Source organism: Cololabis saira, unplaced genomic scaffold, assembly GCF_033807715.1.
Source record: "Cololabis saira isolate AMF1-May2022 unplaced genomic scaffold, fColSai1.1 scf048, whole genome shotgun sequence".
NCBI classification, from domain to species: Eukaryota; Metazoa; Chordata; class Actinopteri; order Beloniformes; family Belonidae; genus Cololabis; species Cololabis saira.
Genome location: NW_026906212.1, coordinates 205,001 through 227,500, shown reverse-complemented (window position 1 = coordinate 227,500; position 22,500 = coordinate 205,001). Strand labels below are relative to the sequence as shown.

The 22,500-nt window shown below is 52.1% G+C and overlaps 18 non-coding genes across 18 annotated transcripts; all 18 read right to left on the bottom strand.

Annotated features, from left to right (window-relative positions):
• Positions 1 to 1,237: 1,237 nt before the first annotated feature.
• On the bottom strand, positions 1,238 to 1,319 carry trnas-aga (transfer RNA serine (anticodon AGA)). The gene has a single exon. It is a non-coding gene; the product is annotated as a tRNA-Ser (tRNA).
• Positions 1,320 to 1,631: 312 nt separating this feature from the next.
• Positions 1,632 to 1,703, bottom strand: trnam-cau (transfer RNA methionine (anticodon CAU)). Its single transcript has one exon. It is a non-coding gene; the product is annotated as a tRNA-Met (tRNA).
• Positions 1,704 to 3,552: 1,849 nt separating this feature from the next.
• On the bottom strand, positions 3,553 to 3,625 carry trnav-aac (transfer RNA valine (anticodon AAC)). Its single transcript has one exon. It is a non-coding gene; the product is annotated as a tRNA-Val (tRNA).
• A 256-nt stretch (positions 3,626 to 3,881) lies between these two features.
• On the bottom strand, positions 3,882 to 3,963 carry trnas-aga (transfer RNA serine (anticodon AGA)). Its single transcript has one exon. It is a non-coding gene; the product is annotated as a tRNA-Ser (tRNA).
• Positions 3,964 to 4,275: 312 nt separating this feature from the next.
• Positions 4,276 to 4,347, bottom strand: trnam-cau (transfer RNA methionine (anticodon CAU)). The gene has a single exon. It is a non-coding gene; the product is annotated as a tRNA-Met (tRNA).
• Positions 4,348 to 6,169: 1,822 nt separating this feature from the next.
• trnav-aac (transfer RNA valine (anticodon AAC)) lies at positions 6,170 to 6,242 on the bottom strand. Its single transcript has one exon. It is a non-coding gene; the product is annotated as a tRNA-Val (tRNA).
• Positions 6,243 to 6,882: 640 nt separating this feature from the next.
• Positions 6,883 to 6,954, bottom strand: trnam-cau (transfer RNA methionine (anticodon CAU)). The gene has a single exon. It is a non-coding gene; the product is annotated as a tRNA-Met (tRNA).
• Positions 6,955 to 8,843: 1,889 nt separating this feature from the next.
• trnav-aac (transfer RNA valine (anticodon AAC)) lies at positions 8,844 to 8,916 on the bottom strand. The gene has a single exon. It is a non-coding gene; the product is annotated as a tRNA-Val (tRNA).
• A 683-nt stretch (positions 8,917 to 9,599) lies between these two features.
• On the bottom strand, positions 9,600 to 9,671 carry trnam-cau (transfer RNA methionine (anticodon CAU)). The gene has a single exon. It is a non-coding gene; the product is annotated as a tRNA-Met (tRNA).
• A 1,881-nt stretch (positions 9,672 to 11,552) lies between these two features.
• trnav-aac (transfer RNA valine (anticodon AAC)) lies at positions 11,553 to 11,625 on the bottom strand. The gene has a single exon. It is a non-coding gene; the product is annotated as a tRNA-Val (tRNA).
• A 256-nt stretch (positions 11,626 to 11,881) lies between these two features.
• trnas-aga (transfer RNA serine (anticodon AGA)) lies at positions 11,882 to 11,963 on the bottom strand. Its single transcript has one exon. It is a non-coding gene; the product is annotated as a tRNA-Ser (tRNA).
• A 310-nt stretch (positions 11,964 to 12,273) lies between these two features.
• On the bottom strand, positions 12,274 to 12,345 carry trnam-cau (transfer RNA methionine (anticodon CAU)). Its single transcript has one exon. It is a non-coding gene; the product is annotated as a tRNA-Met (tRNA).
• A 3,006-nt stretch (positions 12,346 to 15,351) lies between these two features.
• trnav-aac (transfer RNA valine (anticodon AAC)) lies at positions 15,352 to 15,424 on the bottom strand. The gene has a single exon. It is a non-coding gene; the product is annotated as a tRNA-Val (tRNA).
• A 2,561-nt stretch (positions 15,425 to 17,985) lies between these two features.
• trnav-aac (transfer RNA valine (anticodon AAC)) lies at positions 17,986 to 18,058 on the bottom strand. Its single transcript has one exon. It is a non-coding gene; the product is annotated as a tRNA-Val (tRNA).
• A 256-nt stretch (positions 18,059 to 18,314) lies between these two features.
• Positions 18,315 to 18,396, bottom strand: trnas-aga (transfer RNA serine (anticodon AGA)). Its single transcript has one exon. It is a non-coding gene; the product is annotated as a tRNA-Ser (tRNA).
• Positions 18,397 to 20,605: 2,209 nt separating this feature from the next.
• Positions 20,606 to 20,678, bottom strand: trnav-aac (transfer RNA valine (anticodon AAC)). The gene has a single exon. It is a non-coding gene; the product is annotated as a tRNA-Val (tRNA).
• A 256-nt stretch (positions 20,679 to 20,934) lies between these two features.
• trnas-aga (transfer RNA serine (anticodon AGA)) lies at positions 20,935 to 21,016 on the bottom strand. The gene has a single exon. It is a non-coding gene; the product is annotated as a tRNA-Ser (tRNA).
• Positions 21,017 to 21,326: 310 nt separating this feature from the next.
• trnam-cau (transfer RNA methionine (anticodon CAU)) lies at positions 21,327 to 21,398 on the bottom strand. The gene has a single exon. It is a non-coding gene; the product is annotated as a tRNA-Met (tRNA).
• Between the last annotated feature and the right edge of the window lie 1,102 nt (positions 21,399 to 22,500).

The following is a 22,500-nucleotide window of genomic DNA, read 5'->3' as shown; positions in this document are numbered from 1 at the left end:
ATGCTGCTGGGGTCTGGTGGTGGAAGCTCCTGGGGTCTGGTGGTGGAAGCTCCTGAGGTCTGGTGGTGGAAGCTCCTGGGGTCTGGTGGTGGAAGCTCCTGGGGTCTGGTGGTGGAAGCTCCTGGGGTCTGGTGGTGGAAGCTCCTGGGGTCTGGTGCTGATGCTGCTGGGGTCCGGTGGTGGAGCTAGTGGGGTCTGGTGTTGGAAGCTCCTGGGGTCTGGTGGTGGAGCTAGTAGGGTCTGGTGGTGGATGGTGTCTGGTGGTGATGCTGCTGGGGTCTGGTGGTGGAGCTAGTGGGGTCTTGTGGTGGATGGGGTCTGGTGGTAATGCTGCTGGGGTCTGGTGGTGGAGCTAGTAGGGTCTGGTGGTGGATGGGGTCTGGTGGTAATGCTGCTGGGGTCTGGTGGTGGAGCTAGTGGGGTCTGGTGGTGATGCTGCTGGGGTCTGGTGGAAGCTCCTGGGGTCTGGTGGTGGAAGCTCCTGAGGTCTGGTGGTGGAAGCTCCTGGGGTCTGGTGGTGATGCTGCTGGGGTATGGTGGTGGAGCTAGTGGGGTCTGGTGTTGGAAGCTCCTGGGGTCTGGTGGTGGAGCTAGTGGGGTCTGGTGTTAATGCTGCTGGGGTTTGGTGGTGGAGCTAGTGACTTACATGTTTTGAAAAAGGCGGGCATGACGAAAAGATCCTGTAAAAAATCTCTGTAATATGTTTCTTTTTTTCCTGTAAAGTTGGACATTTGAAAGATTAGGTAAATGGGGAATGACTGGCTTTTAATCAGTTGTGGAACTGCAACGAAATTCATTTCTGCATAAGACCCAATGCGAGAAAGAGATGGTCGACCTTCCTGTGCCGAGCACCAAGAAGAGGATTAGAGGGGTTTTCCAAGTCCAAATAATATTATTGCAGTAATACATGTTTCCGCCCAGTTTCGAACAGGGGACCTTTCGCGTGTTAGGCGAACGTGGTAACCACTACACTACGAAAACTTGAATGCTTTGAAAATGGCGGGCGTAATGAAAAAAAAATCCTATCTTCAAATCATTCATGTTAGAAATAAATGTGTGATTTCATATAAGTTGTCCTGGTGCGGTAAAATTAAAAATCATCCATCGGTATTACCATGCTGGGTAGAAAATACAAAATTTACCACAAGGGAAGCCAACTGATTACTTTTGAAAGACAGTACTGGATATGATTAATAACTGCAAATTAGGCAGTCGTCTTGCACATTCAAACATTACTCGTTGTTGGCAGGATTCGAACCTGCGCGGGGAATCCCCAATGGATTTCTAGTCCATCACCTTAACCACTCGGCCACAACAACCTGTCAGCTGTGTGTATGTGTGTGTGTGTGTGTGTGTGAATCTTCAGAAATAGACAATTTAGAGTCTTTATTTTAAAATGGTTGGTTTTACTTTATTTTAAAATGGTTGGTTTTACTTTATTAGGTTGAGACATATTTTCATCCTCATTTTGATTAAATGCATTTTCATCAACAGCATTTTCATCAACAGTCAGCATCAACAGCCAGTATGTTCATAGTTCATAGATCATACATCCACTTTCTTGTTTCCAAAAAGCTCTGGATAGATTTCAGTTAATCTCTCACATCTCATGTATGAGAGGATCTCTTAAGTAGCAGAGGATGGTTTCGATCCATCGACCTCTGGGTTATGGGCCCAGCACGCTTCCGCTGCGCCACTCTGCTGTATAACCAGGATGTGACTCCGCCACACAGTGGGGGAGAGGGGGGTAGGGACTTAAAAGCGGGTCCCCTGGTTCGGACGGTGAGCCGGGTCTCTGGGTGGCTCCAGGTGAGCCGGGTTGTTGAGGTTGTTGAGGTTGTTGAGTTGTTGTTGGGGTCTGGTGGTGGAAGCTCCTGAGGTGTGGTGGTGATGCTGCTGGGGTCTGGTGGTGCAGCTAGTGGGGTCTGGTGGTGGAAGCTCCTGGGGTCTGGTGATGGAAGCTCCTGGGGTCAGGTGATGGAAGCTCCTTGGGTCTGGTGATGGAAATTCCTGGGGTCTGGTGGTGGAAGCTCCTGGGGTCTGGTGGTGATGCTGCTGGGGTCTTGTGGAGGAGCTAGTGGTGTCTGGTGGTGGAAGCTCCTGCGGTGTGGTGGTGATGCTGCTGTCGTCTGGTGGTGGAGCTAGAGGTGTCTGGTGGTGGAAGCTCCTGGGGTCAAAGTCCAGAGTGCTAACCATTACACCATGGAACCCTGTTCAGCTTTTATTGTGTTTTTATTGTGGTCCTGAAACCAGAACATGAGTAAAAAACAATATGCGCTTGAGCATCTGACAGAGTGCTGTCCATGGTGCTAGGAGCGTCTGGGTGTTTATGGTACCAGGGCCCTGGTCCTCCAGGCCCAAGGGCTGGCTCTTTCACTCCAGTGGCCGGTCGGTGGGGGGCTTAAAAGCGGGTCCCCGGGTTCGGACGGTGAGCCGGGTCTTTGGGTGGCTCCAGGTGAGCCGGGTTTTTGAGGTTGTTGAGTTGTTGTTAGGGTTTGGTGGTGGAAGCTCCTGAGGTGTGGTGGTGATGCTGCTGGGGTCTGGTGGTGCAGCTAGAGGGGTCTGGTGGTGGAAGCTCCTGGGGTCTGGTGATGGAAGCTCCTGGGGTGTGGTGGTGGAAGCTCCTGGGTTCTGGTGGTGATGCTGCTGGGGTCTGGTGCTGATGCTGCTGGGGTCTGGTGGTGGAAGCTCCTGGGGTCTGGTGGTGGAAGCTCCTGAGGTCTGGTGGTGGAAGCTCCTGGGGTCTGGTGGTGGAAGCTCCTGGGGTCTGGTGGTGGAAGCTCCTGGGGTCTGGTGGTGGAAGCTCCTGGGGTCTGGTGCTGATGCTGCTGGGGTCCGGTGGTGGAGCTAGTGGGGTCTGGTGTTGGAAGCTCCTGGGGTCTGGTGGTGGAGCTAGTAGGGTCTGGTGGTGGATGGTGTCTGGTGGTGATGCTGCTGGGGTCTGGTGGTGGAGCTAGTGGGGTCTTGTGGTGGATGGGGTCTGGTGGTAATGCTGCTGGGGTCTGGTGGTGGAGCTAGTAGGGTCTGGTGGTGGATGGGGTCTGGTGGTAATGCTGCTGGGGTCTGGTGGTGGAGCTAGTGGGGTCTGGTGGTGATGCTGCTGGGGTCTGGTGGAAGCTCCTGGGGTCTGGTGGTGGAAGCTCCTGAGGTCTGGTGGTGGAAGCTCCTGGGGTCTGGTGGTGATGCTGCTGGGGTATGGTGGTGGAGCTAGTGGGGTCTGGTGTTGGAAGCTCCTGGGGTCTGGTGGTGGAGCTAGTGGGGTCTGGTGTTAATGCTGCTGGGGTTTGGTGGTGGAGCTAGTGACTTACATGTTTTGAAAAGATCCTGTAAAAAATCTCTGTAATATGTTTCTTTTTTTCCTGTAAAGTTGGACATTTGAAAGATTAGGTAAATGGGGAATGACTGGCTTTTAATCAGTTGTGGAACTGCAACGAAATTCATTTCTGCATAAGACCCAATGCGAGAAAGAGATGGTCGACCTTCCTGTGCCGAGCACCAAGAAGAGGATTAGAGGGGTTTTCCAAGTCCAAATAATATTATTGCAGTAATACATGTTTCCGCCCAGTTTCGAACAGGGGACCTTTCGCGTGTTAGGCGAACGTGATAACCACTACACTACGAAAACTTGCATGCTTTGAAAATGGCGGGCGTAACGAAAAAAAAATCCTATCTTCAAATCATTCATGTTAGAAATAAATGTGTGATTTCATATAAGTTGTCCTGGTGCGGTAAAATTAAAAATCATCCATCGGTATTACCATGCTGGGTAGAAAATACAAAATGTACCACAAGGGAAGCCAACTGATTACTTTTGAAAGACAGTACTGGATATGATTAATAACTGCAAATTAGGCAGTCGTCTTGCACATTCAAACATTACTCGTTGTTGGCAGGATTCGAACCTGCGCGGGGAATCCCCAATGGATTTCTAGTCCATCACCTTAACCACTCGGCCACAACAACCTGTCAGCTGTGTGTATGTGTGTGTGTGTGTGTGTGTGAATCTTCAGAAATAGACAATTTAGAGTCTTTATTTTAAAATGGTTGGTTTTACTTTATTTTAAAATGGTTGGTTTTACTTTATTAGGTTGAGACATATTTTCATCCTCATTTTGATTAAATGCATTTTCATCAACAGCATTTTCATCAACAGTCAGCATCAACAGCCAGTATGTTCATAGTTCATAGATCATACATCCACTTTCTTGTTTCCAAAAAGCTCTGGATAGATTTCAGTTAATCTCTCACATCTCATGTATGAGAGGATCTCTTAAGTAGCAGAGGATGGTTTCGATCCATCGACCTCTGGGTTATGGGCCCAGCACGCTTCCGCTGCGCCACTCTGCTGTATAACCAGGATGTGACTCCGCCACACAGTGGGGGAGAGGGGGGTAGGGACTTAAAAGCGGGTCCCCTGGTTCGGACGGTGAGCCGGGTCTCTGGGTGGCTCCAGGTGAGCCGGGTTGTTGAGGTTGTTGAGGTTGTTGAGTTGTTGTTGGGGTCTGGTGGTGGAAGCTCCTGAGGTGTGGTGGTGATGCTGCTGGGGTCTGGTGGTGCAGCTAGTGGGGTCTGGTGGTGGAAGCTCCTGGGGTCTGGTGATGGAAGCTCCTGGGGTCAGGTGATGGAAGCTCCTTGGGTCTGGTGATGGAAATTCCTGGGGTCTGGTGGTGGAAGCTCCTGGGGTCTGGTGGTGATGCTGTTGGGGTCTGGTGGAGGAGCTAGTGGTGTCTGGTGGTGGAAGCTCCTGCGGTGTGGTGGTGATGCTGCTGTCGTCTGGTGGTGGAGCTAGTGGTGTCTGGTGGTGGAAGCTCCTGAGGTGTGGTGGTGATGCTGCTGTCGTCTGGTGGTGGAGCTAGTGGTGTCTGGTGGTGGAAGCTCCTGGGGTCAAAGTCCAGAGTGCTAACCATTACACCATGGAACCCTGTTCAGCTTTTATTGTGTTTTTATTGTGGTCCTGAAACCAGAACATGAGTAAAAAACAATATGCGCTTGAGCATCTGACAGAGTGCTGTCCATGGTGCTAGGAGCGTCTGGGTGTTTATGGTACCAGGGCCCTGGTCCTCCAGGCCCAAGGGCTGGCTCTTTCACTCCAGTGGCCGGTCGGTGGGGGGCTTAAAAGCGGGTCCCCGGGTTCGGACGGTGAGCCGGGTCTTTGGGTGGCTCCAGGTGAGCCGGGTTTTTGAGGTTGTTGAGTTGTTGTTAGGGTTTGGTGGTGGAAGCTCCTGAGGTGTGGTGGTGATGCTGCTGGGGTCTGGTGGTGCAGCTAGAGGGGTCTGGTGGTGGAAGCTCCTGGGGTCTGGTGATGGAAGCTCCTGGGGTGTGGTGGTGGAATCTCCTGGGTTCTGGTGGTGATGCTGCTGGGGTCTGGTGCTGATGCTGCTGGGGTCTGGTGGTGGAAGCTCCTGGGGTCTGGTGGTGGAAGCTCCTGGGGTCTGGTGGTGGAAGCTCCTGGGGTCTGGTGGTGGAAGCTCCTGGGGTCTGGTGCTGATGCTGCTGGGGTCCGGTGGTGGAGCTAGTGGGGTCTGGTGTTGGAAGCTCCTGGGGTCTGGTGGTGGAGCTAGTAGGGTCTGGTGGTGGATGGGGTCTGGTGGTGATGCTGCTGGGGTCTGGTGGTGGAGCTAGTGGGGTCTTGTGGTGGATGGGGTCTGGTGGTAATGCTGCTGGGGTCTGGTGGTGGAGCTAGTAGGGTCTGGTGGTGGATGGGGTCTGGTGGTAATGCTGCTGGGGTCTGGTGGTGGAGCTAGTGGGGTCTGGTGGTGATGCTGCTGGGGTCTGGTGGAAGCTCCTGGGGTCTGGTGGTGGAAGCTCCTGAGGTCTGGTGGTGGAAGCTCCTGGGGTCTGGTGGTGGAAGCTCCTGGGGTCTGGTGGTGATGCTGCTGGGGTATGGTGGTGGAGCTAGTGACTTACATGTTTTGAAAAAGGCGGGCATGACGAAAAGATCCTGTAAAAAATCTCTGTAATATGTTTCTTTTTTTCCTGTAAAGTTGGACATTTGAAAGATTAGGTAAATGAGGAATGACTGGCTTTTAATCAGTTGTGGAACTGCAACGAAATTCATTTCTGCATAAGACCCAATGCGAGAAAGAGATGGTCGACCTTCCTGTGCCGAGCACCAAGAAGAGGATTAGAGGGGTTTTCCAAGTCCAAATAATATTATTGCAGTAATACATGTTTCCGCCCAGTTTCGAACAGGGGACCTTTCGCGTGTTAGGCGAACGTGATAACCACTACACTACGGAAACTTGCATGCTTTGAAAATGGCGGGCGTAACGAAAAAAAAATCCTATCTTCAAATCATTCATGTTAGAAATAAATGTGTGATTTCATATAAGTTGTCCTGGTGCGGTAAAATTAAAAATCATCCATCGGTATTACCATGCTGGGTAGAAAATACAAAATGTACCACAAGGGAAGCCAACTGATTACTTTTGAAAGACAGTACTGGATATGATTAATAACTGCAAATTAGGCAGTCGTCTTGCACATTCAAACATTACTCGTTGTTGGCAGGATTCGAACCTGCGCGGGGAATCCCCAATGGATTTCTAGTCCATCGCCTTAACCACTCGGCCACAAAAACCTGTCAGCTGTGTGTATGTGTGTGTGTGTGTGTGTGTGTGTGTGTGTGTGTGTGTGTGAATCTTCAGAAATAGACAATTTAGAGTCTTTATTTTAAAATGGTTGGTTTTACTTTATTTTAAAATGGTTGGTTTTACTTTATTAGGTTGAGACATATTTTCATCCTCATTTTGATTAAATGCATTTTCATCAACAGTCAGTGCAGTATGTTCATAGATCATACATCCACTTTCTTGTTTCCAAAAAGCTCTGGATAGATTTCAGTTAATCTCTCACATCTCATGTATGAGAGGATCTCTTAAGTAGCAGAGGATGGTTTCGATCCATCGACCTCTGGGTTATGGGCCCAGCACGCTTCCGCTGCGCCACTCTGCTGTATAACCAGGATGTGACTCCGCCACACAGTGGGGGGGAGGGGGGTAGGGACTTAAAAGCGGGTCCCCTGGTTCGGACGGTGAGCCGGGTCTCTGGGTGGCTCCAGGTGAGCCGGGTTGTTGAGGTTGTTGAGGTTGTTGAGTTGTTGTTGGGGTCTGGTGGTGGAAGCTCCTGAGGTGTGGTGGTGATGCTGCTGGGGTCTGGTGGTGCAGCTAGTGGGGTCTGGTGGTGGAAGCTCCTGGGGTCTGGTGATGGAAGCTCCTGGGGTCAGGTGATGGAAGCTCCTTGGGTCTGGTGATGGAAATTCCTGGGGTCTGGTGGTGGAAGCTCCTGGGGTCTGGTGGTGATGCTGCTGGGGTCTGGTGGAGGAGCTAGTGGTGTCTGGTGGTGGAAGCTCCTGCGGTGTGGTGGTGATGCTGCTGTCGTCTGGTGGTGGAGCTAGAGGTGTCTGGTGGTGGAAGCTCCTGGGGTCAAAGTCCAGAGTGCTAACCATTACACCATGGAACCCTGTTCAGCTTTTATTGTGTTTTTATTGTGGTCCTGAAACCAGAACATGAGTAAAAAACAATATGCGCTTGAGCATCTGACAGAGTGCTGTCCATGGTGCTAGGAGCGTCTGGGTGTTTATGGTACCAGGGCCCTGGTCCTCCAGGCCCAAGGGCTGGCTCTTTCACTCCAGTGGCCGGTCGGTGGGGGGCTTAAAAGCGGGTCCCCGGGTTCGGACGGTGAGCCGGGTCTTTGGGTGGCTCCAGGTGAGCCGGGTTTTTGAGGTTGTTGAGTTGTTGTTAGGGTTTGGTGGTGGAAGCTCCTAAGGTGTGGTGGTGATGCTGCTGGGGTCTGGTGGTGCAGCTAGAGGGGTCTGGTGGTGGAAGCTCCTGGGGTCTGGTGATGGAAGCTCCTGGGGTGTGGTGGTGGAAGCTCCTGGGTTCTGGTGGTGATGCTGCTGGGGTCTGGTGCTGATGCTGCTGGGGTCTGGTGGTGGAAGCTCCTGGGGTCTGGTGGTGGAAGCTCCTGAGGTCTGGTGGTGGAAGCTCCTGGGGTCTGGTGGTGGAAGCTCCTGGGGTCTGGTGGTGGAAGCTCCTGGGGTCTGGTGCTGATGCTGCTGGGGTCCGGTGGTGGAGCTAGTGGGGTCTGGTGCTGATGCTGCTGGGGTCCGGTGGTGGAGCTAGTGGGGTCTGGTGTTGGAAGCTCCTGGGGTCTGGTGGTGGAGCTAGTAGGGTCTGGTGGTGGATGGGGTCTGGTGGTGATGCTGCTGGGGTCTGGTGGTGGAGCTAGTGGGGTCTTGTGGTGGATGGGGTCTGGTGGTAATGCTGCTGGGGTCTGGTGGTGGAGCTAGTAGGGTCTGGTGGTGGATGGGGTCTGGTGGTAATGCTGCTGGGGTCTGGTGGTGGAGCTAGTGGGGTCTGGTGGTGATGCTGCTGGGGTCTGGTGGAAGCTCCTGAGGTCTGGTGGTGGAAGCTCCTGGGGTCTGGTGGTGGAAGCTCCTGGGGTCTGGTGGTGATGCTGCTGGGGTATGGTGGTGGAGCTAGTGGGGTCTGGTGTTGGAAGCTCCTGGGGTCTGGTGGTGGAGCTAGTGGGGTCTGGTGTTAATGCTGCTGGGGTTTGGTGGTGGAGCTAGTGACTTACATGTTTTGAAAAAGGCGGGCATGACGAAAAGATCCTGTAAAAAATCTCTGTAATATGTTTCTTTTTTTCCTGTAAAGTTGGACATTTGAAAGATTAGGTAAATGAGGAATGACTGGCTTTTAATCAGTTGTGGAACTGCAACGAAATTCATTTCTGCATAAGACCCAATGCGACAAAAGAGATGGTCGACCTTCCTGTGCCGAGCACCAAGAAGAGGATTAGAGGGGTTTTCCAAGTCCAAATAATATTATTGCAGTAATACATGTTTCCGCCCAGTTTCGAACAGGGGACCTTTCGCGTGTTAGGCGAACGTGATAACCACTACACTACGGAAACTTGCATGCTTTGAAAATGGCGGGCGTAACGAAAAAAAAAATCCTATCTTCAAATCATTCATGTTAGAAATAAATGTGTGATTTCATATAAGTTGTCCTGGTGCGGTAAAATTAAAAATCATCCATCGGTATTACCATGCTGGGTAGAAAATACAAAATGTACCACAAGGGAAGCCAACTGATTACTTTTGAAAGACAGTACTGGATATGATTAATAACTGCAAATTAGGCAGTCGTCTTGCACATTCAAACATTACTCATTGTTGGCAGGATTCCAACCTGCGCGGGGAATCCCCAATGGATTTCTAGTCCATCGCCTTAACCACTCGGCCACAACAACCTGTCAGCTGTGTGTATGTGTGTGTGTGTGTGTGTGTGTGTGTGTGTGTGTGTGTGTGTGTGTGTGTGTGTGTGTGTGTGTGTGTGTGTGTGTGTGTGTGAATCTTCAGAAATAGACAATTTAGAGTCTTTATTTTAAAATGGTTGGTTTTACTTCATTTTAAAATGGTTGGTTTTATTTTATTAGGTTGAGACATATTTTCATCCTCATTTTGATTAAATGCATTTTCATCAACAGTCAGTGCAGTATGTTCATAGATCATACATCCACTTTCTTGTTTCCAAAAAGCTCTGGATAGATTTCAGTTAATCTCTCACATCTCATGTATGAGAGGATCTCTTAAGTAGCAGAGGATGGTTTCGATCCATCGACCTCTGGGTTATGGGCCCAGCACGCTTCCGCTGCGCCACTCTGCTGTATAACCAGGATGTGACTCCGCCACACAGTGGGGGGGAGGGGGGGAGGGGACTTAAAAGCGGGTCCCCTGGTTCGGACGGTGAGCCGGGTCTCTGGGTGGCTCCAGGTGAGCCGGGTTGTTGAGGTTGTTGAGTTGTTGTCAGGGTCTGGTGGGGGAAGCTCCTGAGGTGTGGTGGTGATGCTGCTGGGGTCTGATGGTGCAGCTAGTGGGGTCTGGTGGTGGAAGCTCCTGGGGTCTGGTGATGGAAGCTCCTGGGGTCAGGTGATGGAAGCTCCTTGGGTCTGGTGATGGAAATTCCTGGGGTCTGGTGGTGGAAGCTCCTGGGGTCTGGTGGTGATGCTGCTGGGGTCTGGTGGTGATGCTGCTGGGGTCTGGTGGTGGAGCTAGTGGTGTCTGGTGGTGGAAGCTCCTGAGGTGTGGTGGTGATGCTGCTGTCGTCTGGTGGTGGAGCTAGTGGTGTCTGGTGGTGGAAGCTCCTGGGGTCAAAGTCCAGAGTGCTAACCATTACACCATGGAACCCTGTTCAGCTTTTATTGTGTTTTTATTGTGGTCCTGAAACCAGAACATGAGTAAAAAACAATATGCACTTGAGCATCTGACAGAGTGCTGTCCATGGTGCTAGGAGCGTCTGGGTGTTTATGGTACCAGGGCCCTGGTCCTCCAGGCCCAAGGGCTGGCTCTTTCACTCCAGTGGCCGGTCGGTGGGGGGCTTAAAAGCGGGTCCCCGGGTTCGGACGGTGAGCCGGGTCTTTGGGTGGCTCCAGGTGAGCCGGGTTTTTGAGGTTGTTGAGTTGTTGTTAGGGTTTGGTGGTGGAAGCTCCTGAGGTGTGGTGGTGATGCTGCTGGGGTCTGGTGGTGCAGCTAGAGGGGTCTGGTGGTGGAAGCTCCTGGGGTCTGGTGATGGAAGCTCCTGGGGTGTGGTGGTGGAAGCTCCTGGGTTCTGGTGGTGATGCTGCTGGGGTCTGGTGCTGATGCTGCTGGGGTCTGGTGGTGGAAGCTCCTGGGGTCTGGTGGTGGAAGCTCCTGAGGTCTGGTGGTGGAAGCTCCTGGGGTCTGGTGGTGGAAGCTCCTGGGGTCTGGTGGTGGAAGCTCCTGGGGTCTGGTGGTGGAAGCTCCTGGGGTCTGGTGCTGATGCTGCTGGGGTCCGGTGGTGGAGCTAGTGGGGTCTGGTGTTGGAAGCTCCTGGGGTCTGGTGGTGGAGCTAGTAGGGTCTGGTGGTGGATGGTGTCTGGTGGTGATGCTGCTGGGGTCTGGTGGTGGAGCTAGTGGGGTCTTGTGGTGGATGGGGTCTGGTGGTAATGCTGCTGGGGTCTGGTGGTGGAGCTAGTAGGGTCTGGTGGTGGATGGGGTCTGGTGGTAATGCTGCTGGGGTCTGGTGGTGGAGCTAGTGGGGTCTGGTGGTGATGCTGCTGGGGTCTGGTGGAAGCTCCTGGGGTCTGGTGGTGGAAGCTCCTGAGGTCTGGTGGTGGAAGCTCCTGGGGTCTGGTGGTGATGCTGCTGGGGTATGGTGGTGGAGCTAGTGGGGTCTGGTGTTGGAAGCTCCTGGGGTCTGGTGGTGGAGCTAGTGGGGTCTGGTGTTAATGCTGCTGGGGTTTGGTGGTGGAGCTAGTGACTTACATGTTTTGAAAAAGGCGGGCATGACGAAAAGATCCTGTAAAAAATCTCTGTAATATGTTTCTTTTTTTCCTGTAAAGTTGGACATTTGAAAGATTAGGTAAATGGGGAATGACTGGCTTTTAATCAGTTGTGGAACTGCAACGAAATTCATTTCTGCATAAGACCCAATGCGAGAAAGAGATGGTCGACCTTCCTGTGCCGAGCACCAAGAAGAGGATTAGAGGGGTTTTCCAAGTCCAAATAATATTATTGCAGTAATACATGTTTCCGCCCAGTTTCGAACAGGGGACCTTTCGCGTGTTAGGCGAACGTGATAACCACTACACTACGAAAACTTGCATGCTTTGAAAATGGCGGGCGTAACGAAAAAAAAATCCTATCTTCAAATCATTCATGTTAGAAATAAATGTGTGATTTCATATAAGTTGTCCTGGTGCGGTAAAATTAAAAATCATCCATCGGTATTACCATGCTGGGTAGAAAATACAAAATTTACCACAAGGGAAGCCAACTGATTACTTTTGAAAGACAGTACTGGATATGATTAATAACTGCAAATTAGGCAGTCGTCTTGCACATTCAAACATTACTCGTTGTTGGCAGGATTCGAACCTGCGCGGGGAATCCCCAATGGATTTCTAGTCCATCACCTTAACCACTCGGCCACAACAACCTGTCAGCTGTGTGTATGTGTGTGTGTGTGTGTGTGAATCTTCAGAAATAGACAATTTAGAGTCTTTATTTTAAAATGGTTGGTTTTACTTTATTTTAAAATGGTTGGTTTTACTTTATTAGGTTGAGACATATTTTCATCCTCATTTTGATTAAATGCATTTTCATCAACAGCATTTTCATCAACAGTCAGCATCAACAGCCAGTATGTTCATAGTTCATAGATCATACATCCACTTTCTTGTTTCCAAAAAGCTCTGGATAGATTTCAGTTAATCTCTCACATCTCATGTATGAGAGGATCTCTTAAGTAGCAGAGGATGGTTTCGATCCATCGACCTCTGGGTTATGGGCCCAGCACGCTTCCGCTGCGCCACTCTGCTGTATAACCAGGATGTGACTCCGCCACACAGTGGGGGGGAGGGGGGTAGGGACTTAAAAGCGGGTCCCCTGGTTCGGACGGTGAGCCGGGTCTCTGGGTGGCTCCAGGTGAGCCGGGTTGTTGAGGTTGTTGAGGTTGTTGAGTTGTTGTTGGGGTCTGGTGGTGGAAGCTCCTGAGGTGTGGTGGTGATGCTGCTGGGGTCTGGTGGTGCAGCTAGTGGGGTCTGGTGGTGGAAGCTCCTGGGGTCTGGTGATGGAAGCTCCTGGGGTCAGGTGATGGAAGCTCCTTGGGTCTGGTGATGGAAATTCCTGGGGTCTGGTGGTGGAAGCTCCTGGGGTCTGGTGGTGATGCTGTTGGGGTCTGGTGGAGGAGCTAGTGGTGTCTGGTGGTGGAAGCTCCTGCGGTGTGGTGGTGATGCTGCTGTCGTCTGGTGGTGGAGCTAGTGGTGTCTGGTGGTGGAAGCTCCTGAGGTGTGGTGGTGATGCTGCTGTCGTCTGGTGGTGGAGCTAGTGGTGTCTGGTGGTGGAAGCTCCTGGGGTCAAAGTCCAGAGTGCTAACCATTACACCATGGAACCCTGTTCAGCTTTTATTGTGTTTTTATTGTGTTCCTGAATCCAGAACATGAGTAAAAAACAATATGCGCTTGAGCATCTGACAGAGTGCTGTCCATGGTGCTAGGAGCGTCTGGGTGTTTATGGTACCAGGGCCCTGGTCCTCCAGGCCCAAGGGCTGGCTCTTTCACTCCAGTGGCCGGTCGGTGGGGGGCTTAAAAGCGGGTCCCCGGGTTCGGACGGTGAGCCGGGTCTTTGGGTGGCTCCAGGTGAGCCGGGTTTTTGAGGTTGTTGAGTTGTTGTTAGGGTTTGGTGGTGGAAGCTCCTGAGGTGTGGTGGTGATGCTGCTGGGGTCTGGTGGTGCAGCTAGAGGGGTCTGGTGGTGGAAGCTCCTGGGGTCTGGTGATGGAAGCTCCTGGGGTGTGGTGGTGGAATCTCCTGGGTTCTGGTGGTGATGCTGCTGGGGTCTGGTGCTGATGCTGCTGGGGTCTGGTGGTGGAAGCTCCTGGGGTCTGGTGGTGGAAGCTCCTGGGGTCTGGTGGTGGAGCTAGTGGTGTCTGGTGGTGGAAGCTCCTGGGGTCAAAGTCCAGAGTGCTAACCATTACACCATGGAACCCTGTTCAGCTTTTATTGTGTTTTTATTGTGGTCCTGAAACCAGAACATGAGTAAAAAACAATATGCGCTTGAGCATCTGACAGAGTGCTGTCCATGGTGCTAGGAGCGTCTGGGTGTTTATGGTACCAGGGCCCTGGTCCTCCAGGCCCAAGGGCTGGCTCTTTCACTCCAGTGGCCGGTCGGTGGGGGGCTTAAAAGCGGGTCCCCGGGTTCGGACGGTGAGCCGGGTCTTTGGGTGGCTCCAGGTGAGCCGGGTTTTTGAGGTTGTTGAGTTGTTGTTAGGGTTTGGTGGTGGAAGCTCCTGAGGTGTGGTGGTGATGCTGCTGGGGTCTGGTGGTGCAGCTAGAGGGGTCTGGTGGTGGAAGCTCCTGGGGTCTGGTGATGGAAGCTCCTGGGGTGTGGTGGTGGAATCTCCTGGGTTCTGGTGGTGATGCTGCTGGGGTCTGGTGCTGATGCTGCTGGGGTCTGGTGGTGGAAGCTCCTGGGGTCTGGTGGTGGAAGCTCCTGGGGTCTGGTGGTGGAGCTAGTGGTGTCTGGTGGTGGAAGCTCCTGGGGTCAAAGTCCAGAGTGCTAACCATTACACCATGGAACCCTGTTCAGCTTTTATTGTGTTTTTATTGTGGTCCTGAAACCAGAACATGAGTAAAAAACAATATGCGCTTGAGCATCTGACAGAGTGCTGTCCATGGTGCTAGGAGCGTCTGGGTGTTTATGGTACCAGGGCCCTGGTCCTCCAGGCCCAAGGGCTGGCTCTTTCACTCCAGTGGCCGGTCGGTGGGGGGCTTAAAAGCGGGTCCCCGGGTTCGGACGGTGAGCCGGGTCTTTGGGTGGCTCCAGGTGAGCCGGGTTTTTGAGGTTGTTGAGTTGTTGTTAGGGTTTGGTGGTGGAAGCTCCTGAGGTGTGGTGGTGATGCTGCTGGGGTCTGGTGGTGCAGCTAGAGGGGTCTGGTGGTGGAAGCTCCTGGGGTCTGGTGATGGAAGCTCCTGGGGTGTGGTGGTGGAATCTCCTGGGTTCTGGTGGTGATGCTGCTGGGGTCTGGTGCTGATGCTGCTGGGGTCTGGTGGTGGAAGCTCCTGGGGTCTGGTGGTGGAAGCTCCTGGGGTCTGGTGGTGGAAGCTCCTGGGGTCTGGTGGTGGAAGCTCCTGGGGTCTGGTGCTGATGCTGCTGGGGTCCGGTGGTGGAGCTAGTGGGGTCTGGTGTTGGAAGCTCCTGGGGTCTGGTGGTGGAGCTAGTAGGGTCTGGTGGTGGATGGGGTCTGGTGGTGATGCTGCTGGGGTCTGGTGGTGGAGCTAGTGGGGTCTTGTGGTGGATGGGGTCTGGTGGTAATGCTGCTGGGGTCTGGTGGTGGAGCTAGTAGGGTCTGGTGGTGGATGGGGTCTGGTGGTAATGCTGCTGGGGTCTGGTGGTGGAGCTAGTGGGGTCTGGTGGTGATGCTGCTGGGGTCTGGTGGAAGCTCCTGGGGTCTGGTGGTGGAAGCTCCTGAGGTCTGGTGGTGGAAGCTCCTGGGGTCTGGTGGTGGAAGCTCCTGGGGTCTGGTGGTGATGCTGCTGGGGTATGGTGGTGGAGCTAGTGACTTACATGTTTTGAAAAAGGCGGGCATGACGAAAAGATCCTGTAAAAAATCTCTGTAATATGTTTCTTTTTTTCCTGTAAAGTTGGACATTTGAAAGATTAGGTAAATGAGGAATGACTGGCTTTTAATCAGTTGTGGAACTGCAACGAAATTCATTTCTGCATAAGACCCAATGCGAGAAAGAGATGGTCGACCTTCCTGTGCCGAGCACCAAGAAGAGGATTAGAGGGGTTTTCCAAGTCCAAATAATATTATTGCAGTAATACATGTTTCCGCCCAGTTTCGAACAGGGGACCTTTCGCGTGTTAGGCGAACGTGATAACCACTACACTACGGAAACTTGCATGCTTTGAAAATGGCGGGCGTAACGAAAAAAAAATCCTATCTTCAAATCATTCATGTTAGAAATAAATGTGTGATTTCATATAAGTTGTCCTGGTGCGGTAAAATTAAAAATCATCCATCGGTATTACCATGCTGGGTAGAAAATACAAAATGTACCACAAGGGAAGCCAACTGATTACTTTTGAAAGACAGTACTGGATATGATTATTAACTGCAAATTAGGCAGTCGTCTTGCACATTCAAACATTACTCGTTGTTGGCAGGATTCGAACCTGCGCGGGGAATCCCCAATGGATTTCTAGTCCATCGCCTTAACCACTCGGCCACAAAAACCTGTCAGCTGTGTGTATGTGTGTGTGTGTGTGTGTGTGTGTGTGTGTGTGAATCTTCAGAAATAGACAATTTAGAGTCTTTATTTTAAAATGGTTGGTTTTACTTTATTTTAAAATGGTTGGTTTTACTTTATTAGGTTGAGACATATTTTCATCCTCATTTTGATTAAATGCATTTTCATCAACAGTCAGTGCAGTATGTTCATAGATCATACATCCACTTTCTTGTTTCCAAAAAGCTCTGGATAGATTTCAGTTAATCTCTCACATCTCATGTATGAGAGGATCTCTTAAGTAGCAGAGGATGGTTTCGATCCATCGACCTCTGGGTTATGGGCCAGCACGCTTCCGCTGCGCCACTCTGCTGTATAACCAGGATGTGACTCCGCCACACAGTGATGGGGAGGGGGGTAGGGGACTTAAAAGCGGGTCCCCTGGTTCGGACGGTGAGCCGGGTCTCTGGGTGGCTCCAGGTGAGCCGGGTTGTTGAGGTTGTTGAGTTGTTGTTGGGGTCTGGTGGTGGAAGCTCCTGAGGTGTGGTGGTGATGCTGCTGGGGTCTGGTGGTGCAGCTAGTGAGGTCTGGTGGTGGAAGCTCCTGGGGTCTGGTGATGGAAGCTCCTGGGGTCAGGTGATGGAAGCTCCTTGGGTCTGGTGATGGAAATTCCTGGGGTCTGGTGGTGATGCTGCTGGGGTCTGGTGGTGATGCTGCTGGGGTCTGGTGGTGGAGCTAGTGGTGTCTGGTGGTGGAAGCTCCTGAGGTGTGGTGGTGATGCTGCTGTCGTCTGGTGGTGGAGCTAGTGGTGTCTGGTGGTGGAAGCTCCTGGGGTCAAAGTCCAGAGTGCTAACCATTACACCATGGAACCCTGTTCAGCTTTTATTGTGTTTTTATTGTGGTCCTGAAACCAGAACATGAGTAAAAAACAATATGCGCTTGAGCATCTGACAGAGTGCTGTCCATGGTGCTAGGAGCGTCTGGGTGTTTATGGTACCAGGGCCCTGGTCCTCCAGGCCCAAGGGCTGGCTCTTTCACTCCAGTGGCCGGTCGGTGGGGGGCTTAAAAGCGGGTCCCCGGGTTCGGACGGTGAGCCGGGTCTTTGGGTGGCTCCAGGTGAGCCGGGTTTTTGAGGTTGTTGAGTTGTTGTTAGGGTTTGGTGGTGGAAGCTCCTGAGGTGTGGTGGTGATGCTGCTGGGGTCTGGTGGTGCAGCTAGAGGGGTCTGGTGGTGGAAGCTCCTGGGGTCTGGTGATGGAAGCTCCTGGGGTGTGGTGGTGGAAGCTCCTGGGTTCTGGTGGTGATGCTGCTGGGGTCTGGTGCTGATGCTGCTGGGGTCTGGTGGTGGAAGCTCCTGGGGTCTGGTGGTGGAAGCTCCTGAGGTCTGGTGGTGGAAGCTCCTGGGGTCTGGTGGTGGAAGCTCCTGGGGTCTGGTGGTGGAAGCTCCTGGGGTCTGGTGGTGGAAGCTCCTGGGGTCTGGTGCTGATGCTGCTGGGGTCCGGTGGTGGAGCTAGTGGGGTCTGGTGTTGGAAGCTCCTGGGGTCTGGTGGTGGAGCTAGTAGGGTCTGGTGGTGGATGGTGTCTGGTGGTGATGCTGCTTGGGTCTGGTGGTGGAGCTAGTGGGGTCTTGTGGTGGATGGGGTCTGGTGGTAATGCTGCTGGGGTCTGGTGGTGGAGCTAGTAGGGTCTGGTGGTGGATGGGGTCTGGTGGTAATGCTGCTGGGGTCTGGTGGTGGAGCTAGTGGGGTCTGGTGGTGATGCTGCTGGGGTCTGGTGGAAGCTCCTGGGGTCTGGTGGTGGAAGCTCCTGAGGTCTGGTGGTGGAAGCTCCTGGGGTCTGGTGGTGATGCTGCTGGGGTATGGTGGTGGAGCTAGTGGGGTCTGGTGTTGGAAGCTCCTGGGGTCTGGTGGTGGAGCTAGTGGGGTCTGGTGTTAATGCTGCTGGGGTTTGGTGGTGGAGCTAGTGACTTACATGTTTTGAAAAAGGCGGGCATGACGAAAAGATCCTGTAAAAAATCTCTGTAATATGTTTCTTTTTTTCCTGTAAAGTTGGACATTTGAAAGATTAGGTAAATGGGGAATGACTGGCTTTTAATCAGTTGTGGAACTGCAACGAAATTCATTTCTGCATAAGACCCAATGCGAGAAAGAGATGGTCGACCTTCCTGTGCCGAGCACCAAGAAGAGGATTAGAGGGGTTTTCCAAGTCCAAATAATATTATTGCAGTAATACATGTTTCCGCCCAGTTTCGAACAGGGGACCTTTCGCGTGTTAGGCGAACGTGATAACCACTACACTACGAAAACTTGCATGCTTTGAAAATGGCGGGCGTAACGAAAAAAAAATCCTATCTTCAAATCATTCATGTTAGAAATAAATGTGTGATTTCATATAAGTTGTCCTGGTGCGGTAAAATTAAAAATCATCCATCGGTATTACCATGCTGGGTAGAAAATACAAAATGTACCACAAGGGAAGCCAACTGATTACTTTTGAAAGACAGTACTGGATATGATTAATAACTGCAAATTAGGCAGTCGTCTTGCACATTCAAACATTACTCGTTGTTGGCAGGATTCGAACCTGCGCGGGGAATCCCCAATGGATTTCTAGTCCATCGCCTTAACCACTCGGCCACAACAACCTGTCAGCTGTGTGTATGTGTGTGTGTGTGTGTGTGAATCTTCAGAAATAGACAATTTAGAGTCTTTATTTTAAAATGGTTGGTTTTACTTTATTTTAAAATGGTTGGTTTTACTTTATTAGGTTGAGACATATTTTCATCCTCATTTTGATTAAATGCATTTTCATCAACAGTCAGTGCAGTATGTTCATAGATCATACATCCACTTTCTTGTTTCCAAAAAGCTCTGGATAGATTTCAGTTAATCTCTCACATCTCATGTATGAGAGGATCTCTTAAGTAGCAGAGGATGGTTTCGATCCATCGACCTCTGGGTTATGGGCCAGCACGCTTCCGCTGCGCCACTCTGCTGTATAACCAGGATGTGACTCCGCCACACAGTGATGGGGAGGGGGGTAGGGGACTTAAAAGCGGGTCCCCTGGTTCGGACGGTGAGCCGGGTCTCTGGGTGGCTCCAGGTGAGCCGGGTTGTTGAGGTTGTTGAGTTGTTGTTGGGGTCTGGTGGTGGAAGCTCCTGAGGTGTGGTGGTGATGCTGCTGGGGTCTGGTGGTGCAGCTAGTGAGGTCTGGTGGTGGAAGCTCCTGGGGTCTGGTGATGGAAGCTCCTGGGGTCAGGTGATGGAAGCTCCTTGGGTCTGGTGATGGAAATTCCTGGGGTCTGGTGGTGATGCTGCTGGGGTCTGGTGGTGATGCTGCTGGGGTCTGGTGGTGGAGCTAGTGGTGTCTGGTGGTGGAAGCTCCTGAGGTGTGGTGGTGATGCTGCTGTCGTCTGGTGGTGGAGCTAGTGGTGTCTGGTGGTGGAAGCTCCTGGGGTCAAAGTCCAGAGTGCTAACCATTACACCATGGAACCCTGTTCAGCTTTTATTGTGTTTTTATTGTGGTCCTGAAACCAGAACATGAGTAAAAAACAATATGCGCTTGAGCATCTGACAGAGTGCTGTCCATGGTGCTAGGAGCGTCTGGGTGTTTATGGTACCAGGGCCCTGGTCCTCCAGGCCCAAGGGCTGGCTCTTTCACTCCAGTGGCCGGTCGGTGGGGGGCTTAAAAGCGGGTCCCCGGGTTCGGACGGTGAGCCGGGTCTTTGGGTGGCTCCAGGTGAGCCGGGTTTTTGAGGTTGTTGAGTTGTTGTTAGGGTTTGGTGGTGGAAGCTCCTGAGGTGTGGTGGTGATGCTGCTGGGGTCTGGTGGTGCAGCTAGAGGGGTCTGGTGGTGGAAGCTCCTGGGGTCTGGTGATGGAAGCTCCTGGGGTGTGGTGGTGGAAGCTCCTGGGTTCTGGTGGTGATGCTGCTGGGGTCTGGTGCTGATGCTGCTGGGGTCTGGTGGTGGAAGCTCCTGGGGTCTGGTGGTGGAAGCTCCTGAGGTCTGGTGGTGGAAGCTCCTGGGGTCTGGTGGTGGAAGCTCCTGGGGTCTGGTGGTGGAAGCTCCTGGGGTCTGGTGGTGGAAGCTCCTGGGGTCTGGTGCTGATGCTGCTGGGGTCCGGTGGTGGAGCTAGTGGGGTCTGGTGTTGGAAGCTCCTGGGGTCTGGTGGTGGAGCTAGTAGGGTCTGGTGGTGGATGGTGTCTGGTGGTGATGCTGCTTGGGTCTGGTGGTGGAGCTAGTGGGGTCTTGTGGTGGATGGGGTCTGGTGGTAATGCTGCTGGGGTCTGGTGGTGGAGCTAGTAGGGTCTGGTGGTGGATGGGGTCTGGTGGTAATGCTGCTGGGGTCTGGTGGTGGAGCTAGTGGGGTCTGGTGGTGATGCTGCTGGGGTCTGGTGGAAGCTCCTGGGGTCTGGTGGTGGAAGCTCCTGAGGTCTGGTGGTGGAAGCTCCTGGGGTCTGGTGGTGATGCTGCTGGGGTATGGTGGTGGAGCTAGTGGGGTCTGGTGTTGGAAGCTCCTGGGGTCTGGTGGTGGAGCTAGTGGGGTCTGGTGTTAATGCTGCTGGGGTTTGGTGGTGGAGCTAGTGACTTACATGTTTTGAAAAAGGCGGGCATGACGAAAAGATCCTGTAAAAAATCTCTGTAATATGTTTCTTTTTTTCCTGTAAAGTTGGACATTTGAAAGATTAGGTAAATGGGGAATGACTGGCTTTTAATCAGTTGTGGAACTGCAACGAAATTCATTTCTGCATAAGACCCAATGCGAGAAAGAGATGGTCGACCTTCCTGTGCCGAGCACCAAGAAGAGGATTAGAGGGGTTTTCCAAGTCCAAATAATATTATTGCAGTAATACATGTTTCCGCCCAGTTTCGAACAGGGGACCTTTCGCGTGTTAGGCGAACGTGATAACCACTACACTACGAAAACTTGCATGCTTTGAAAATGGCGGGCGTAACGAAAAAAAAATCCTATCTTCAAATCATTCATGTTAGAAATAAATGTGTGATTTCATATAAGTTGTCCTGGTGCGGTAAAATTAAAAATCATCCATCGGTATTACCATGCTGGGTAGAAAATACAAAATGTACCACAAGGGAAGCCAACTGATTACTTTTGAAAGACAGTACTGGATATGATTAATAACTGCAAATTAGGCAGTCGTCTTGCACATTCAAACATTACTCGTTGTTGGCAGGATTCGAACCTGCGCGGGGAATCCCCAATGGATTTCTAGTCCATCGCCTTAACCACTCGGCCACAACAACCTGTCAGCTGTGTGTATGTGTGTGTGTGTGTGTGTGAATCTTCAGAAATAGACAATTTAGAGTCTTTATTTTAAAATGGTTGGTTTTACTTTATTTTAAAATGGTTGGTTTTACTTTATTAGGTTGAGACATATTTTCATCCTCATTTTGATTAAATGCATTTTCATCAACAGCATTTTCATCAACAGTCAGCATCAACAGCCAGTATGTTCATAGTTCATAGATCATACATCCACTTTCTTGTTTCCAAAAAGCTCTGGATAGATTTCAGTTAATCTCTCACATCTCATGTATGAGAGGATCTCTTAAGTAGCAGAGGATGGTTTCGATCCATCGACCTCTGGGTTATGGGCCCAGCACGCTTCCGCTGCGCCACTCTGCTGTATAACCAGGATGTGACTCCGCCACACAGTGGGGGAGAGGGGGGTAGGGACTTAAAAGCGGGTCCCCTGGTTCGGACGGTGAGCCGGGTCTCTGGGTGGCTCCAGGTGAGCCGGGTTGTTGAGGTTGTTGAGGTTGTTGAGTTGTTGTTGGGGTCTGGTGGTGGAAGCTCCTGAGGTGTGGTGGTGATGCTGCTGGGGTCTGGTGGTGCAGCTAGTGGGGTCTGGTGGTGGAAGCTCCTGGGGTCTGGTGATGGAAGCTCCTGGGGTCAGGTGATGGAAGCTCCTTGGGTCTGGTGATGGAAATTCCTGGGGTCTGGTGGTGGAAGCTCCTGGGGTCTGGTGGTGATGCTGTTGGGGTCTGGTGGAGGAGCTAGTGGTGTCTGGTGGTGGAAGCTCCTGCGGTGTGGTGGTGATGCTGCTGTCGTCTGGTGGTGGAGCTAGTGGTGTCTGGTGGTGGAAGCTCCTGAGGTGTGGTGGTGATGCTGCTGTCGTCTGGTGGTGGAGCTAGTGGTGTCTGGTGGTGGAAGCTCCTGGGGTCAAAGTCCAGAGTGCTAACCATTACACCATGGAACCCTGTTCAGCTTTTATTGTGTTTTTATTGTGGTCCTGAAACCAGAACATGAGTAAAAAACAATATGCGCTTGAGCATCTGACAGAGTGCTGTCCATGGTGCTAGGAGCGTCTGGGTGTTTATGGTACCAGGGCCCTGGTCCTCCAGGCCCAAGGGCTGGCTCTTTCACTCCAGTGGCCGGTCGGTGGGGGGCTTAAAAGCGGGTCCCCGGGTTCGGACGGTGAGCCGGGTCTTTGGGTGGCTCCAGGTGAGCCGGGTTTTTGAGGTTGTTGAGTTGTTGTTAGGGTTTGGTGGTGGAAGCTCCTGAGGTGTGGTGGTTATGCTGCTGGGGTCTGGTGGTGCAGCTAGAGGGGTCTGGTGGTGGAAGCTCCTGGGGTCTGGTGATGGAAGCTCCTGGGGTGTGGTGGTGGAATCTCCTGGGTTCTGGTGGTGATGCTGCTGGGGTCTGGTGCTGATGCTGCTGGGGTCTGGTGGTGGAAGCTCCTGGGGTCTGGTGGTGGAAGCTCCTGGGGTCTGGTGGTGGAAGCTCC